This window comes from Paroedura picta, chromosome 2, assembly GCF_049243985.1.
Source record: "Paroedura picta isolate Pp20150507F chromosome 2, Ppicta_v3.0, whole genome shotgun sequence".
NCBI classification, from domain to species: Eukaryota; Metazoa; Chordata; class Lepidosauria; order Squamata; family Gekkonidae; genus Paroedura; species Paroedura picta.
In genome coordinates, this window is record NC_135370.1 from 58,207,971 (window position 1) to 58,220,409 (window position 12,439).

Below are 12,439 nucleotides of genomic sequence, written 5' to 3' on the forward strand. Positions count from 1 at the left end.
CTCATAGGCATGGCTTCAGGCTACTGGGTGGCATAATCCATTATACTGCGCCCTCCAAGTGTCCTGGGCAATCCATCACCATCTGGCGATCTGCTCACCCACAGAGGCTAATGGATCCTGATAGTTTCCAAAATATTCTGCAGGATTTATCTGGACTTACCATCAGTTCCCTCGAAGGGTTAACTGAAATATGGAATAGAGGTCTTTAGGAAGCTATCATTCAGTTTGCTCTGTGATGCCACTGCACCCCCTTGTCTCTTGGTATAATGACAGTCTAGAGCAGAATCGGCAATGAACACAAGATGAAGCTGCTGACTGTTACCAGCTAGCTCCTTATTTGTTGGGATCAGACCTTCCCACATTGATCCATCCAATGGCCACCTCCAGATTGGACTACTGCAATTCATTCTGTATAGGACTACCCTTGAAAACACTTTGAAAATTGCAGGTGATCCAGAATGCAGGTGCCAGGTTGGAACATCACGGTCAGCTCATATTACTCCAATGCTGCCCTAGCTGCCAGTTAGTCTCCAGAGCCAATTCAAGGTGTTGGTGTTAACTTTTAAAGGCCTTAACACTCTGGGACTGCCTCTCCCGCCTAGCCCCAGCAAGGCTTAGTTGGCTGTCACCAGGGGAAGGACCTTCTCAGTTGGGGCCCTTGTCCTGTGGAATGCAGTCTTGGATGACACCTGTGCCCTGCTGGATATGTTTGGTTCCTGCTGGGCATGCAAGGCTGAATAGTTTTGGTTGGCCTTTGGAGAGTAACCACATGTTTTGGTTGTTTTAACAGTGGAATGATGATAGCCATGGGTTTTAATATTTTGAAGCACTATACCGGGGGTGGGAGGGTACCCTGTCTTCAGAAGCAGCAATTGGTGCTACAGTGGGAAGAGGGAGGCAAGAAAATTTTGCTCTGTAGGTGGAGATCCTTTTTTCATCAGCACCACTTGTGCCTTCTCTGTCTCAGGAGACAGAAATCACACTGGTAATGCCTGGTGGAAGGGGAGTGAGCAGGAGGATAGTCCCCTGAACAGATCTAAAATATGGGACTACGGATAGAAATGATGACTTATATTAGCAGGGGCTTAGAAAATGTACTCCTTTTCCTACAGTTGCTTTTTGTAGGAAATACCATGAGTATTTCTCAAGTAACAGTGAGAAACCCCTCCTTGTAGTGGTATTGAGTACTGGTATTGAGAGCAACGAGTAGTGCAGCGTACGGAGTGAAAGTTGAGAAGCACATAGGCAACACCAAACTTCAAAAAGGAAGGATAATTCAATATTACCTTTGTATGCATTTGTTCTTAAAAGATTTCCAGACAGCATCTCCAGCTGTTGAAGCTTGTTTGCAGTGATGCTTCAAACATTCTCCTGTGGATTTCAAAATATAAAATTGTACTGCAACCACCCTAATATAAACAATAACAACAGCAAAGATCAACAAGCAGCCTCCAAGCATCTCAGGAACTGTTGTCTCAAGGCTGTTCTAAATAGAAGGTTTCTACATCCACCCCACATCCACACTACCCAGAGGTGGGCAATGGCAAAGCACATCTGAACAGCATCTCTTGCCTTGAAAACTCTGTGGGGTTGCCATAAGTCAGATGTGGCTTGATGACAAAAAATAAAACAAAATAAAAGATCCACCCCAAATTTGCAAAAGAGAACTGACCTTCCTAATCTTTCCTGGAAGATGATTCCAGCAAATGAATGCTGCTGCAGAGGTGTTCTTTATTTTCAATTACTCATAATTTTTTTTGGAAAGGTGTATCATACTGCCACTAGAATCTCCTGCCTGTATCTTAAATGTCATGAAATGTGAGAGGCAGTCTGGGATTGTTTTTTGAAAAATTCAGAGCAAAATTCCACTATCCTCCTAGATGTTGCCCAGTGTCATCTGCTCAAGGTAGCTTCATTATATGGACTCATTTGTATAAATCTAAGTGCTACATATAGCCCTGTGACCCCAAAATAGAAGGCAGTGAGAGCCCTTACTTTTCTTGTTCCTGAGCTGGCTGAGTAGCAGTTCTTATTTATATCTTTTACACATTTTGGGTGTTTGAGGGCATCTGCTCCATTTGTGAACTGTTACAAGGGGTGGCAGCACTGAGGGAGTCCACTGGGGCCTGAAAAATAGAGTTGTTATGGCCCTATGCATGCAGGCAAACACTTCATATGGATTCCTGTCAGATTCTAATTTTGCTGAAGGGTGTGATAAAGAGTATTGGGCTTTGAAAGCCGCCCCCCGCCGTGGCCCCCAAGCAGACACATAGAGGCATTGCCCCCGGGTGTGGCGGTTCTGGGCCTGGTGAGAAGGCCTGCTTCCCCCCTCCCCCTTAGCGGCGCGATCTTCCTCTCGGGCCTAGAAGCACACCCAGAGCCTTGAAGAGACCCCGGGTGTGTTTCTAGGCCCAAGGGGAAGGCCTCCTTCTTTACCCATGGTGTTCTGCCACTTCCCCATCACTTTCTGGCCTGTCCTGGTGAGGGCCTAGATTGTGCCCTCAGCCGATTGGCTAGAATTGCTGTCTGTCCTGCTGTCTCACCTGGACTGGTCCCGCCCACTCTCTGCCCACTTAGCCCCTAATGAATTATGAAGAAGGGAAAGGTTGACAGAGAGGCTGATTCTGTGGAGGCAAAGGGATGCCAGCTTACAGTGGATGAGCTATTGGGATGTGAGTGTCCTGCATAGTGCAGGGGGTTGGACTAGATGACCCATGAGATCCCTTCCAACTCTATTATTCTATAACTAGAAATTAAGCCCGCTGTGGTGCAAATACAGCGGGCACTAGCTGGTGTGGCTTGGTGTTGGAGGGGCTCTGCGGCTTGGGCGGCCCCCACATCGCAGTGGCGGCTGGTTGTGGGGCGGGCTGGGGCGGTGTTTCTTGAACCGCATCCTGGGGAGGAGGCCTGCGGGGAGGTGTCGGCAGGCAGGGTGGCCTTGGCGCGGAGTCTGGTCGCTGGGCTCGTGGCTGACGCGGCAGCCCTGCTGTTTACGTTTACCTCTCCGCAGGTAAGGGAGATGGTTCGCCGGTAGGAAAGGAGCAGGGCTGCCGCAACAAAAGGAGCAGGGCTCCCGCCGGCGAACCATCTGAGCAGCCAGTCCAGACGCTGTGCGCGCCTCCCAATTGGCCACTTGGCCCCCGAGTGGCACTCAGAGGGGCCTCTCCGAGTTTTTATCCTGGACAGGTCCAGCCCTAACTCCTCCCCAGGAGGCCTTACCTTTTTATTTAATCCGCTCTGCAGGAGCGGTCTAAAGATTCTATGATCCTATAAAATCCTTGGAGGTCTCCCATCCCAAAACTAGCTAGGGTCAGCCCTGCTTTGGTCAGGACAACAATAACTGATTCTATCAACACACAGGATGGGAGAAGAGACAGCATCCAAGCCCAGGGATTCCCAAGGTTTGCTCAAACAATTCATATTCTGCCATTACTTGCAAAACTAGGATCTCCCCAGGAATTTTTGTTCTGAAGCTGAGGTGAAGTGGAAAGTAAACAGCATCAAGTTTGTATTTCCTTTTCTGAAGAACTGAGCAGTTCCATATCATTATAAAAAATATTTTTAAAAGCCAAGCTATCTTTTTAAAAAAGTAGATAAAATTACCAGTCACATGATTTGTGAAACAATAATAAAAAGAAAAGTTTGTTTCAGTAACAAAAACATGCTAGAAAACAAGGAACAGATTCTTTCAACAAAATAAATTCTGATCTCAAAGAATATGAAAGATGATGTCACTTCTAATTCTCGTGTAGGCAGGAGGGATGGCTACAGTTTGCAGTACATCAATGCAGCCATTTATTGCTCAGTCTGGTCTATAAAAAGTCATTGTGTACAAGTTTTTGCTTTCCGTGCCAGAAATGCATTCCTGGAACCTAAGAGCAGCTCCTCCCCGCCTGCCACCCTCCAGTGTAGTAATTTAGATAATAGTTTCTCCATGAACTTCCATAACATTTTATTTACTACCCTAAATGATTAGACAGAGTGCTTTTGGAATCCTTCAGCCATTAGTTTTTCATTGTGTTATTGAACTGTGTAAACATTACGTGGACAATAATGGTAATGAGCAGGTTTAAAGGATTCACTGACAAATACCAAGGAGATGAGGCAAACTAGGGATCCTAACAAGGGGAAACATACTGGCTGTCACATTTCTGGGAATGCAATGCAGAGATGGTGAAGGGAACTAACAAGTAAAGATAAATTACTGGATCAAGCAGAAATCTCAAACTACACTCCTAACAACACTTTGCCTAGAGTAAGCCCCATTAAATAACATGGGGTTTGCTTCTGATTAAGGCTGCTTAGGGTTGTTTGATCAGCAGACTCCTAAGCAGGTCTGCTTGAAAGTAAGTACAATTTTATTCAATGAGGCTTACTCATAGGGAAGTGTTCTTTAGCCTCTGGCTAGCCTTCTTGTTTCCTTGCCACCACATGACTTTATCTTTTTTGGCTTTTCATCTAACATGTTCACAAATTGCTGTGAAAAACTGTGTTAAAAGTTAGGCTATTTCTTCCACTTATCCTATTTAAATAAGATGGCTAGCAACCTTGAGGGTTGTCGGCAGCCTGGAGAAGGTGTCCTGTTCTTTTCACAAAGTCTTAATAGGGTATTATTTACCTCCCTACCATGAAAACTTTCAAATGCCCATTTCCAGATATTCATCCTGTATTAAAGGGACAGGACATCCACCCCCACCCTCGCCTCGGCTGGTTGCTGGCAACCTGACCTACCTTACACATCCACAAGCCTTTCTTCTTTAGAATTATGATTGTTCAGATTATTAAGGTTCCTGCCAAAATTTAAAATTATGAGATTTCCAGACTCTATCATCTTTTAATATGGGTCTTCCATCGGGCTACTGCTCTACATGCGGAAGGCCAGTTGACTGAAACATGTTTAGGCAGGGTCAGTAATGGTCTGTCTTTGAGATTAAGGTGTAATTTTATTCTGAATTGAAGGCTATTACTTGGGCCTATATTTATTTTTGATTGAATTTTCAATAAATACATCTATATTTTTGTATATTTCAAAATATTTATGCTTCAAGTTTCCTCCAGTACTTAGGCTTAAGCAAACTGAGAATTTGACCCTCCATAAACTACTTTAATTACAATAAGAAATATTTTGTACTGATTAGTTTAATGATCAAAGCAGCCTGTCTCTGTGCTCTACTCATGTATGCACACCTCTAATAACTATGGTTCATCACATCTGTCACCTGTACCCTTCCCTCAACCCCCCCCCGACCTTTTTATCATCTTTCCCGCTATCAAACTTCAGGTGAGTTTGAATTCTAGTACAGAAGAAAAAATACAAGATGTTATAACTGTCTCACAACATCTGTCAAATCAAGACAGGCAACACGTTTCCTGAGATTGCTGTCACAGAATAGGGTTGTTTTGTATACTGAATTCTTAAAAAAATGTTTATGGAAGAGAAGCCAACTGAGGAAAGCTGTCTTATTTTAAAAGATGTGCATGCACATCTATATAATTCAGTGTCAACATGCATAACAAATAATCCATGGGAATCATCAAGTCATACCACTAAAAAAGACAGCTCAAGGACTTTAATGGGTGTGCATATAGAATCTTTATCATACTGTAGGTTACATAAGATTCAGTCTGACGGTTGGAAAGAAACATGTGCCATACCACAGGAGCTATGATCCCCCCCCCTCTCCAAATTAATGTTTACTGGCTTTGAACAGCCGTATCAATAATTCATCACTGGAGTTCTTTTGAGAGGATCTGTTGATGAACACCACCAGAGCACATCGCAGTAATATGAGCATTTAGGTGATTTACAGATCTCCAAAATAGCAAACAATCAGGAATTTGTTCAAGGGGCAGCCCTCTCCAGCTTCTGAACATCTCAAATGAGGATGTGTAGGGAAACCAGTTTTGTATAAATCATGTTTGCCTTTTCTAAGTACTCTCCAGTGAACTTTGGAGAAAAGTGTCTGCACTTAAACTGACTACTTCCAATACCATTACCAGTATTGAATCAACAAGTTGTGTTTTATAGAATAGTGAATTTTCTCTATTCTTATTAACTTTTTCGTCCCTCAAGGCATTTTGCATTCACTGGTGTGCAGAATAAAAACAGACACCTTTATGATTCGTTAAATATTATTTATTTCCTGTTAAGTTTGATTGCTTTGCTACTGAATAAGAATCGTTTTAAACCAGGCTGTCATGGAAAGCTATGTTTTAGTCCATTAATGTGAATACATTGTTCTTTCTAGGCACCAGTTGTTTTTGTGCCTTGTCTTTTGCAGTCTTAAGCTTTTTTCAGCGCTTCTTACAATCTCTAACTCCTTCCATCGAGGATATATGCCATTTATCTCTACCATGAATTGAAGTAGTAGAGACTTAATTTTTTTAAATTAAAGCTGGGAAATCAGAGAGTCTGGTACACATATCACTATACTGTTCTATCAATATGCTATTCAGCTGCCAGTTTTTAAAAGTATAAAAAGCCCCCAATGGTGGGGTGGAAACAAATGCTGTGGCAGCTAAACATTGTATGACTCCAGGAACTCCCAGGTGGGGTCTGGAAATCTCCTGGAATTATAGCTCACCTCCAAACTACAGAGACAAGTTAGTTTCTATTGGGAAAAAAATGATACTTTGGACTCTGCAGGACCTGTTGATCTCCTGGAATTACTGCTCATCTCCAGACTACAGAGGTCAGTTCCCCTGGACCAAATGGAGAGTGGACATTATGGACTATTATACCCACTGAGGTCCCTGTCTTCCCCAGGCTCCACCCCCAACCTGGAGCTAGCAATTGTACCTCCCCACCAAGTGGCCAGAAGGGACCTGGCAATCCTAATTCCACCATCTTGTCTGGCATTTCCCAGCTGTGAAGCAGTTGTGGCTGCCAAAAACCTCGGCCAGGAAAAAGCCAGCATGGTAATCCCAGGGATGGCGTTCTCTCTCCCCCTCCCTTACTCCATGTTCCTGTGGAGGAACAAAGGAAGAATGACAAAAATAATGGCCCCAAGTCCTGAACCAGTAATAACATTCCCTCCAGAATAAGAATATCCGATCTAGAACCATTACAAAAATGTTTCAAGAAGTGCATATCCCTAATGAACAGTGCCCAGGAAACAGAATTTCACTGGCATCCTGGTTTCTGTTTAGAAGGTTAAAGATTGCTGCTGGTACCCCGTGTAACTTCATATTCCACATAGTTCTTCTCTGGCTGGCTGATAAAAGCACTTGAGAAGAATTTCTTATGCTTTGGTGTCGTGTAGAGCCAGTTAGGTGTAGTGGTTAGGAGTGTGGACTTCTAATCTGGAGAGCCGGGTTTGATTCTGCACTCCCCCACCTGCAAGCAGCTGGGTGGCCTTGGGCTTGCCACGGCACTGATAAAACTGTTCTGACCGAGCAGTGATATCAGGTCTCTCTCAGCCTCACCCATCCCACATGGTGTCTGTTGTGGAGAGAGGAAAGGGAAGGCGACTGTAATCCGCTTTGAGACTCCTCTCAAAGCATCATATAAGAACCAACTCTTCTTCTCTTCTTCTTTCATATTGACCATTGCTGAACAAAAATCACATGGTTTGTATAGTTCCTATGAAATGGAATAGCATGTTCATAACACAATTCATACTTGCATAAACGATTCATTAAAGCTCTTTTGAAATTCATATTGCAAATTTCACCCTAGATTGTAAGTGCTGACACCAGTCCTTGATCATAGGAGTTTGCAATATGATTAGTAGGAAAATGTGGGGATTAGTTTGTGCAGGGAATCCATTTCCAGTGTACTGGGAAGGGGGTCCATGTTTCAAATATTTTCAGAAGATCACTTCAACATCAAGTGTTCCAAAAACAAGATCAGAGACCACAATCACACGTTAGGTCCTGTTTAAGGCTAATCTATGTCATACAGCTGCATCTGAAACAGAAAAGCTTTTTGGCCTCCGGGCAACACCAGTCACACTATGGAAAGCACAAGAAATCAGTTTTCCGCAAGACAAAATTGTTATCACCATTGTCTGCAACTGTACTTACAGATGTCATCTCCAACTTGGTGCAGTGGTTAGGAGCACCAGCTTCTAATCTGGCAAGCTGGGTTTGATTCCCTGCTCCTCCACATGCAGCCAGCTGGGTGACCTTGGGCTCACCATGGCACTGATAAAACTGTTCTGACCGGGCAGTGATATCAGGGCTCCCTCAGCCTCACCCACCTCACAGGGTTTCTGTTGTGGGGAGAGGAAAGGGAAGGCAGTTGTAAGATGCTTTGAGACTCCTGGTAGAGAAAAGCGGCATAAGAATCAACTCTTCTTCTACTTTATACTAGCTAACAGTTTCAAACAAGGGTAATTCAGTTGTGCCAGAGAATATTGCATGTTATGTTAGGCTACAGAACTATTCAAAAAGCACAATTCCTGATACTTGTGATTTGGCACATAGGCTGACTCATACGTTCAGACGAGCTACTCTGGTGTTAAAGGTAAAGGTAAAGGTATCCCCTGTGCAAGCACCGGGTCATGTCTGACCCTTGGGGTGACGCCCTCTAGCGTTTTCATGGCAGACTCAATACGGGGTGGGTTGCCAGTGCCTTCCCCAGTCATTACCGTTTACCCCCCAGCAAGCTGGGTACTCATTTTACAGTCCTCGGAAGGATGGAAGGCTGAGTCAACCTCGAGCCGGCTGCTGGGATCGAACTCCCAACCTCATGGGCAGACAGCTTCAGACAGCATGTCACTGCCTTACCACTCTGCGCCACAAGAGGCTCTTTAACTCTGTAACTCTGGTGTTACAGTGCTTTAAGTATGGGCTTTTCTGCATGTTTTTTCCCCCTGGGTTCTGGCCCCATACAGCTTCAATTAATCCCTTGATTTCTGCAAGCATTTCTGTGCATTTAGTTTTTTTTTTTTTGTCATGCCCCTGGTTGTGGGGGATTCCAGTTCTTTTGAGACCACTTTTATCCTAATATTTTTCTGGAAGTTGATTTTGAGTCAGCTTTCTCCTAGTTTGTGATATTTCTATTAGTTTTCTTCGTTCCACCCCCCCCCCCCAGCCCACTTTTCAAGTATTAGACTCTCATCATTGTTAAAGCGCTCCCTCTCCCCCCAAGATGATTCACATTTTCAGAAACACCTTAAACATTGATATAATGCTGTGGTGTTGTAATGACAGTTTAATCAGGAGAAAAAGTAGTTTCTCGCCCTTTCCCTCATGGAGATATAACAAAAAAGGCATATTTCTGTGAGGGGAGGAGATAGAGAATTACTCTATGAAGATGAAATCTTGACATTCAGAGAACTGTCTTAAACTATTGGTAGAAGTCTGCCAGATTATACTGATATTTTAGGATCTTTTTAAAATGGGTGTGTGTATGCTGTGATGTCACTGATAATAGCACAGGTGACAACAGCACCCTTCCCTGAAAATCCTAATTACTAAAGACACATGCAGGAGAAAATAAACTGACTCCACAACTATAAAAATGCACAAGGGGGCAGACATGTGTAAGAACCCTGTCCAAATGGATTCCGATGCTTGTGGATCAACTCCCTGAAAAACAGGAGTCACGCAGGTTTGTGGAAAAGATCTTCGTATGTATTGCAACTGGATATGCTCGATACAAATGTAAATAAGTGTAAGAGCCATAAGAAATTACATACATGTCACAGAGCATGTGTATGGTTTGCAAGTTATCGTGGTAATCACTGTAGACTGACTTAGAACAGGCAGAACTATTGGAGCGGAGTGGCTGTTGCCGACAACAGCTGCACAATATTTCTCTTTCCTCTGTTTAATAATGTAATCACACTTTGCATCTTCCTCTCCCATTCACCAGTAACCAATGGGAATGGAGAAAAAGAGTCATAGGGATATGGAGGAAGGCATGCAGAACCACCGTTATAGTAAAGTCTTTTTTTAAATATGGAAGTAATAGGCTCACTCTGCTTGATTCTTAGTTCTTGTCTACTAAAGTATATCAACAACATCAGTCTTTTCCAACCTTTTGTCTGTAGAAGAGCCCTTTAAATATTTTTCAGGATTTAAGTAGCGCTGGAACCAGGGTGGAACTGGCCATTAAGGCAGGATATAGGGGAAAGGCTGGGGAGCCCTGGTTGGGAGTCCCTGGATAATATGAACATGATACAAATTTTATTTTTGTTGAAAGATTTAATAAAATGATCTCACCAATGTCTTTCACATTATACAACTTTGACCATGAATTACCTGAGCATTGGGAGAATTAATGGCCAATTAGACAAGTACATTCAGTGAGCATCAGTCAAGTTGGAAGATTCCATTTGGGTGAAGTGGGCCAAAAACCAGAATTGATTTTTGGTGCTGAATAAGTGGCAAGAGAAAAAATTGAAGATTAAGATATTCTTTACTTATTCAGAGCTTCTTTATTATTGAAGATTTGTATTCTGCTGAGAAAACAATTTAAATTCCCAGTGAAATACCCATTATCATGTGCATTGCTCAGGCAGGTAAATATTTCTAGAAATTAAAAATTGACTTGCTTGAGATAAACATTTTCTGGCTGTGTAAATATTGTAGAGAAAACAATATGAATGAACCCAGTATGTATTCAAAACAGTTTTATGCCATCATTGCACCCTTTCAGGGACTTTAAAGAGATGAACATAAAAAAACATTGAATTAAAAAATAGATTCCACCCTACAAAAGATCCATTTTCTGCTGGGAAACTGATTTTTGTAGTCTGTAAATGAATTGTAATTCCAGAGGATCCCCAAGTCTCACCTGGAGGCTGGCAACCCTAGGAACAGGTTTTATGTGATGCTGGTATTTTTTCTATTAACAGTTCTGAAAGTTCCCATTGGGGAGAAAGGTGGGGTGCATATGAATTAAGTAACTAAATAATAAATAAGTTCTGCTCCTTTCTATCCATGTTCTTGGTTAACAGTTATTAGCCAGTAAGAAGGTTTCATGTTGTCTAGACTACAAAGCCACATCTAGTCAAGGGAGAGATTGGTCAGAGTTTTTGAGTTGTGACCTTATATAATATGCAGCCCTCTGAATCCCAGCTTTATAATTACAGATGGTACAGACAATATATTTTTTTAATTTACATTTATTTTTAAAGGGTAGCTGGTTTGGTTGTTACTGTATTGTACTGAAGACAATGGCCAATTAGACAAGTAATAAATGTCCAATTAGACAACTAGCGCAGTGGTCTCCAACCTTTTTATTACTGGGGACCGGTCAACACTTGACAATTTTACTGAGGCCCAGGGATTAGTCTTTTGTCGAGGGACGTCACCACCACTGCTGAGCCCCTGCTCAGCTTAGTTTCCTGCCGGTGCCCCTGACTTCCTGCCACCCAATGGGGACTGCTGCCATCAGCAGCTGCGCAGTGCCACGCCAAGGGGGAACCCCAGCCATGGCAGCTGCCGGAGAGCACCAAAGGTGAGCTGGCGGCAGAGTGGCAGGGCAGCCCCTGAGGCAGCAGCCAGGGAGGAGGATGAGGAGGAGCTCCGGACTGGTACTGATCCACGGACCGAGGTTTGGGGACAGCTGCACTAGAGGATAGAGGCCGCCATGACAGGCTGTGATAAAGGGAGAATGATAAGTAGGGTTGGCCACCACCCATTGGAGCCTGAAGATCTCTAAGAATTATAACTGACCTCCACATTTCTGGAAGTTCTTCTGGAGAAAACTGCTGCTTTGAAGGGTGGATTCTAAGGCATTATACTGTGTTGAGGTCCCCCAGACCAGACCCTTCCCGATCTCCAGATCTCCAACCTGTAGTTAATAACTTTAATGGACTGTGGGAATTGTTGTTCTTGTTGTTTTTAAAATCAAAATGTGGGTTCTACCATCATCTAGAGTTGAAGTTTATGCTTTTCTAAAAAAGAAAATAAAAGCCTGTCCTTTAAGCTTCATTTTTGAAATCAGCTTCTTTTGGTATTCAGCCAGTTTGGTGTAGTGGTTAGGAGTGCCAACTTCTAATCTGGCATGCTGGGCTCGATTCTGTACTCCCCCACATACAGCCAGCTGGGTGACCTTGGGTTCGCCACGGCACTGATAAAATTGTTCTGACCGAGCAGTGATACCAGGGCTCTCTCAGCCTCACCCACCTCACAGGGTGTCTGTTTTGGGGAGAGGGAAGGGAAGGCGAATGCAAGCCGCTTTGAGCCTCCTTTGGGTAGAGAAAAGCAGCATATAAGAACCAACTCTTCTTCTTCTTTTGATCATTGACAGGAGGGCAGGCTACAGAACATTAGTGACAGCAGCAACTCTCCAAAGCTTGGTTCATCTGATATTGCCTCAGTCAGGTTCTGTTGCTGTATCCTCGAGCAAATTTATTAGATCTAGCTTTAAAAAAATACTTTCCTTTCCAAGTAAGTTTATCGTTCTTGACAGATAAAAGATGAACAGGGATGTCTACATCGAAAATCAGGTAGTTCATTGCCTTAGGGGAAATATTGGAGACGT

The 12,439-nt window shown here is 43.3% G+C and overlaps 1 protein-coding gene across 11 annotated transcripts in view; it reads left to right on the forward strand.

Annotated features, from left to right (window-relative positions):
• NCKAP5 (NCK associated protein 5) overlaps positions 1 to 12,439 on the forward strand; it is a 768,088-nt gene that overhangs the window by 24,707 nt on the left and 730,942 nt on the right. The window lies entirely within an intron of this gene.